At 33.9% G+C, this 6,869-nt stretch overlaps 1 long non-coding RNA gene across 1 annotated transcript; it reads right to left on the bottom strand.

Annotated features, from left to right (window-relative positions):
• Window positions 1–5,160: 5,160 nt before the first annotated feature.
• LOC145125416 (uncharacterized) lies at window positions 5,161–6,516 on the bottom strand. The gene is made up of 2 exons (XR_013715981.1): window positions 6,432–6,516; window positions 5,161–6,083 (listed from the first exon to the last, which is right to left on the bottom strand). It is a non-coding gene; the product is annotated as an uncharacterized LOC145125416 (long non-coding RNA).
• Between the last annotated feature and the right edge of the window lie 353 nt (window positions 6,517–6,869).

Here is a 6,869-nt window from a genome sequence, read left to right on the forward strand (position 1 = left end):
GTAGTGTAAAAAAAATTATGTTTTTTTATGTTTTTTCTATTAGGTGCACCGGCTTAAAATACAAGTGCCACTACTTATTTAGATTTTTTCGGAAAGAATTTTTTAGTGTCACCCCTACTAAAACCTTCTGCGTCCGCCACTGCCAATAAATGCAAAGTAGTTCGCTGCTATAATTGGGTTGATTTTTCGAAATATAATGTTGTAGGAAAAAGAATGTCGGGATTAAATGCTAGAATTGGTTACCTTTCTCAAAACATGATGTTGTAACAGAGAGAACTGAAAGTATGTTGTTGTATATTGCATTTAGCCTTAATAATTAATGAAAATTCTACAGGAATTACCTTGAAAGCTAAGGTGAGTGACAACTAATGTATGTATAGAGTGTCCCTAGAGTATAGAATAGTCAAACTATAGTCCATAAGGCTATAGGGAGTGGTTCGACAAAGGCTTGACAATTGGTGAGTTGGACTCGGCGGCGCACACCATGCCCTGAGACACAGGCACACCGAGCTCGGCAGGTGTAATCTGCAACATCCATAAGATGAGAGAGCGTGACAAAAATTCAAATTTTCAAAATTTTTTAACTTACAAAAATATCCGATTTTTCACCATATATTCAAAATTTTAACTCTATTTTAACCAATATAAATACCAACAATTATCCAATTTTATATCATACAATCACCTTCAATATTCTTCATATTTCACTCAAACATTCCTCTTATTTGGTGAAAATGGCTTCCTCCAATTCCCTGTCCAACCCAAAAACTCCAAGAAAAATACCCAAAATACAACCACTTCAAACTCTTCATCCCCCATCTTCTACCAAAGTCAAATGGATTTCTCTATTTTTTTAACCCACTGCTTTCCGTTATCCCAATGTTGGTCCATACTACAATCCATATCCTAGCCAATCCCAACCCCAATTCCAATTCCAATCTCAATCCCAATCCCAATCTCAATCCCAACCCCAATTCCAATCCATATCTCAATCCCTATTCCAATCCCTTAATGATTTCAACTCATTTTAGGCCCTTCAAGAAACCTAATTCAAATTCCAATCCCAAACCCAAGCGCAACCCCAATTCCAATCCAAACCCCATGTCATACCCGAAACGGATTCCAGTCCCGAAGATGATCAACCTCAACCAAAACTCAAGAAAAAGGAAAGGCATCTTGTAAGAATTGGACCCTTACAGAAGAGAAGGTGTTGGCACGTGCATGGGTCGATGTTTTAGAAGACACAAAAGTTAGGAACGACCAAGATAAGCCAACTTTTTACCGAAAAGTTACAATGCGTTTTCTCTCCGAAATGAAGCTTGGAGACTACCCGAAAAAAGATCAAATTTTCTCAGAATGGAGGAACACCAACAAAGTTGTCATAGAGTTTAACGTCATTTTCTTGAACGTGAAGCGCGAGTAGCAAAGTGGTGCGAATGATGAAACAATATTGAAGAAAGCTCTAGCAATTTACCGACATCATAAGATGGAAACATTCAAATTTATTGATTTTTCGGATATTGTGAAGGAGTCTAAAAAATGGCAAGATATCAAAACTTCATAATCATACACGAGTGGTTCTAAAAGAACCAAAACATCTTAAACCATTCATATCCAATCGTCGGATGCGTATATCGGGGTAGACCTCAACGAAGATAAGCCTAATGAGGTTGCAAGACCTAGTCATCCCATGAGACGACACCAAGCAAAACGAAAGGGTAAAGTGGTCGCAAGTAGTTCGAGTGATGTAGATAAAATGACAAGCATGACGGACAACTTAAATACTACTTTAGAGCAATACTTGAGTGTTGCAAAAGAGAAAAAAAAAAAATTTGTGACATGAAAGTTTTAATGAAAGATATCAGTCGTCACTGTAGAGAACACGAAAAAAGAATTGGCGTTAAAGGTCAAAGACAAGATTGCAAATATATATATAACACGAAAAAAGAATTGGCGTTAAAGGTCAAAGACAAGATTGCAAATATATATATATATATATATATATATATATATATATATATATATATATATATATATATAACATGCATGTTTTATTTTTATATATTTCGTGTTTCGTATTCTTAATCCATATGTTCTATTTTCTAATGTTAAGTTATATTGTAATTTCCTCTACTAGTTAATTAAAATTCTAGTTTTTATATAAATTAATTTTTGAAATGTAAAAGAAAAAAAAAACTTGTTACATAGCAAACCTCCCTAAATTGCAAGATGTTAAAGAGTTGTAACAAATGTGATGTGGAGCCTCCTACGGGGAAGCAAAAAGGGTGTGCCAAAAGTGACACTATTCCCTCCGGCCTAATGAAAACCAAGATAAGAGTGCCCACCTTTGGCAAAAGAGTGAGTAACAATCAAATTGTTTAAATAAAGCTTCAGGGAGTGGAACGACATTATGCTCGGCAAGCCCATGGCAAACATGGAAAACACCGCCCCACAATCGTGGCATGGCAAGGAAAAAGAAGCCACACGGAAATGGGTTGTCGAGGAGAGAATGTGTGCATGTGTGTTACTATTTTGGTTGACCATATTCAATGTCATTTTTGACTCGCCCACCATGGTGGCATGTTAAGCTCGTAGTGTGGCAAAAATGACATGGCGGTACATGGATGCCAAAAAGCTGAGATGGCAACGATGACACCACTTCTAATAAGTCACAAGATGCACATACACCAATAGTGGTTCTTAAATGTCTTGAAAAGATTCTATATATTGGAATTTTATAGGTGTATGATAATAAAAATTAAAAAATAATAATAATAAGATAAGAGTGCTAACAAGTCAAAACTTATCTAAGAGATTAACCTTAGAACAATCATGGGAGAAGTACCACATCCATTCATTATAGAACATGCATTTTCAATTTTTATCATCATTAATGATTTCATCATAGCTCTGGTATCGTGTTGGTATCATGCCCAAGGGTCAAACCATGACTCATATAATATCAGCAAAAGACTTCAACCTGCTAAAAAAAGCACATTATGGTTACGATTTGACCAAGATGTCACACCATTGTTGTCAAAAGTCTTGAACCTCTTCCTGGTTGATGATGATATCATCATCATCATCATGATTTTGATTTCTAGTCATACTTTTTGTCTTAGCCATTCCTACACTCAGTATGTCATTATTCTTCAATTAGCAACACCCAATGATATAAAGAAACATCATCAATCCGTGACTACTCAATGACATGATAAAACAAGGTTTGATGACTGAACTAAAACCAACAACTATAATAGAATATGGTTTAAATCATCCAAAGCTCCAAACAATGTTGCCCAACAAGATTTTGGAAAATAAATATAACACATTTCAGCTCTATCTCTTACAAACCATTGTAGGCTGTTATCTTTGATCTTGATGTTCCAGCAGCTATTAGAAAACATATAAGAATATGTACTCTAATTTGATTACTAATAATTGTCCTAAAATATAAATTTTATGCCTCCAAGATATATATCTGATTTATAAAGATTTAGGAAGTCCTAGATGACCAAGAGTGGAAGTTAGCAGTGAAAGATTTAGAAGTTGCACTCTAATTATCTTACTAATAGTTGTCCCAAACTAGTAAAGCAAGCTATTAACACATGATATGGAGTTTTGAGGATGTAAGGATATGATTTTATTTAGTTCTTTCATTAGTTCAAAGTTTGGCACGCTTGAAATATTGTTAGTGTTCCGCAATTGACGTCTCATGTGGATCTTACAGCGGGTTTACGTGGGTTGCTCAGATGGTGCGCTTGCCATACATGTTTGAAGTTTCTTCTTTTTCTCCTCTACTGCTAGAGTAAGCATAAGGGGGAACCTTGATTTTAGAGTCTTGATGAATGAAGCAAGAGATGTTGTTTATGACTCAAAAATTAGTAGCTTGATCCTTGACATTATACACTTCTTCAGAGTGTATTGATTACTTGTTAAAATTGCGAGAGATGAAACACATCAGAACCTAGACCATGAAATCATAAGAGGATTTGAAGCTAACAAGATAGAAATCATAAATATTAATTAGTGTCCCTGGACTCTAGAATACAAAGATAGGAGTGCCAACCAAAATGTTTAAATAATAAGTTCCAAGATTCACATACACCAACGTCTTAAAAAGGTTCTACTAGGTCCACAATGTAAAAACAAAGATAAGAGTGGTAATTAAGAAGTCATCACTCATCTAAGAGATTAACATTCAAACAATCATGGGGGAAGTACCACATCCATTGATGATAGAACATGCATTTTCGACTTTTATCATTGTCAATGAAGTAATCAAGACTCTTGTATCGTGTCCGAGCATCAGTCCATGACTCTGGTTTAATAGGAGCAACAGACTTCACCTTGCTCACAAAGAATGCATATTCTCCCTTCCTTTCTGGTGAAACCCACTTCATTTCACCAAAATCTAATTCCAAAACCTTTTTCGGTATTCCATACCTATGTATCATATAAAGGTTTTCACTTGAATTAACAAGCTCTGGTTCTAACATGTCTGACATTCGAAAACTCTTGGTCTCAACTAACATCCATTTGTGCTTCCACTTCGGATCCAGTCTCAGTTCACATAAAGAACAATCGAAATGTAGGGTATATATTTTACCCTTAAAAGCATGTAAATCAAGGATATAGAGAGAGGGAAGAGTGGAGGAGACATGAATTCATCTTTGTTTACCAGCTATATGATACGATATTTTTCTATGTAACACAACAAACACCCACCTAGATATCGAAGGTGAAAAGACAAGGATAGCCTTGATTCTGTCTTCATCAACACTTACATATAATATGGTGAAACCATCAAGATATTTGTTGACTAAATGAAAAAAAAAAAAGGCATCGAGATTATAAGCCCATTTCAGCTCTAGATCTTAAAAACCATTGTAGGCTTGTTATCTTTGATCTTGATGTTCCAGCAGCTATTAGAAAATGGATAAGAATATGTACTCTAATTAGAATACTAATAGTTGTCCCAATATAATAAAGTTTATGCCTCCAAGATTTACATCAGATTTAGAAAGATTTAGGAAGACATAGATGATCAAGAGTAGAAGTTAGCAGTGAAAGATTAAGAAGATGCACTCTAATTATCTTTACTAATAGTTGTCCCAAACTGGTAAAACAAGATATTAACAAATCACCTTGAAGATGGAGTTTTGAGGATGTAAAGATATGATTTTATTTAGTTCCAAAAATTATGTTTGTAATTAGGAACTGATAGGCAGCTGCTTTGGAGAATAGTCATAATCATAGGTTTACATGACACTCTAAAACATTGATATGAGGAAAATACAACACATAGCACTAAATCTATTTCCTGCGACTTGATTCTCATTCAGTGAAATGAACCATGAGTAGTACAAAATATACGCCCACATTCAATGGTTGTTAGCAGCAAGTTATCGTATATGGAAACTAAGGGCGCGTTTGGTTGTGGAAAATTTTCTAGTTTTCTAGAAAAATTTTCCAAGAAAAACGAAAATTTTGAAAACACGTTTGGTTCGTTCATTTTTTCAAAATTTTCCAAGAAAATGAAAATTTTCAGTTTTCCAAATTGTATGTAAATTAGAAAAATGATTTTTACAGTTTTCCAAATTTCTAAGATGGAAAATGAAAACTCCCCCGGTTTCAACCAAACGTGTTTTCTAAAATTTTCATTGAAATTTGAAAGCGAAAACTCAACCTATATTTTTTGAAAACATTTTCTGAGAAAATGTTTTCAGAAAATAGAGTTGAGTTTTCGTTTTCAATTTTCAATGAAAATTTTAGAAAACGCATTTGGTTGAAACCGGAGGAGTTTTCATTTTTCATCTTAGAAATTTGGAAAACTTTGGAAAACTATAAAAATCACTTTTCTAATTTACATACAATTTGGAAAACTGAAAATTTTCATTTTCTTGGAAAAATTTCGGAAAACTGAACGAACCAAACGCGTTTTCAAAATTTCCGTTTTTCTTGGAAAATTTTCCAAAAAAACTGGAAAATTTTCCACAACCAAACGCACCCTAAGGTTTTCATGTGAGAATCTCAAGTGCTAAATAGGTCACCTGCAAACTAAATTGCAACTTTAAGGTCACCTGTAAAGTGCAAAAACCAGTGTTAGTTAACCAAATTGAACTGATTAGAACACAGTGAAATCAGGTCAGATTAGGTCAGACTAAATTTTGGCAGAATAATCAGATTAGGATGAATAGCATCAAATCTGTATGGAGAAATCTATAACAACTTAACTCAGATTTTGCATTAGATTGAGTGACCTGAATTAAAAAGTTAGGGTAAATCGACAAGCAAAGACGAACCACCCAAATAGATAACTAGGAAGAGGTATAGATTAGAGAGTAAAAAGGGCGAAAAGCAAATAGAGAAATAAATTGACAAGCAAAGACGAACCACCCACATAAAGAAGCTAAAGAGAGAAAATACACCTGTGATATCTGGGGAAGGGTGGAGTTGACTGTTGAGTGTTGAGAGACAAATGGACAGGGGATTGTGACAGGTTTGTACCAGACTACCAGGGAGGAAGGATTAAGAAAAGTTTGAGTTAGTTTTTTACATGATTTTAAGAAAAATGTTTATTAGTTTATGGATTTTAAGAAAAATTGATTTTAAAAAATGTTTGGATAAGAAAAAAACTGCTTTTCCAAAAGTAAAATCGCTAAAAAAAAAAAAGTAAAATTTTCCAGCATTTTGAAAACTTTACTTTTTACTATTCAAAAAGTTTTTTTTAAAATATACAAATACCTTTTTAGATTATTAGCTTTTTAAAAAGCTAATAAATTTTTTTGAAAAGCTATCCCAAACACCACTGATTATCAAAGACATCTTTTGTCCATAAGTACAGGTTTTTTTTTATAAAAGACAAT

This window comes from Lactuca virosa, chromosome 7, assembly GCF_052849685.1.
Source record: "Lactuca virosa cultivar CGN04683 chromosome 7, Lactuca_virosa_CGN04683_v6, whole genome shotgun sequence".
Lineage (NCBI taxonomy): Eukaryota > Viridiplantae > Streptophyta > Magnoliopsida > Asterales > Asteraceae > Lactuca > Lactuca virosa.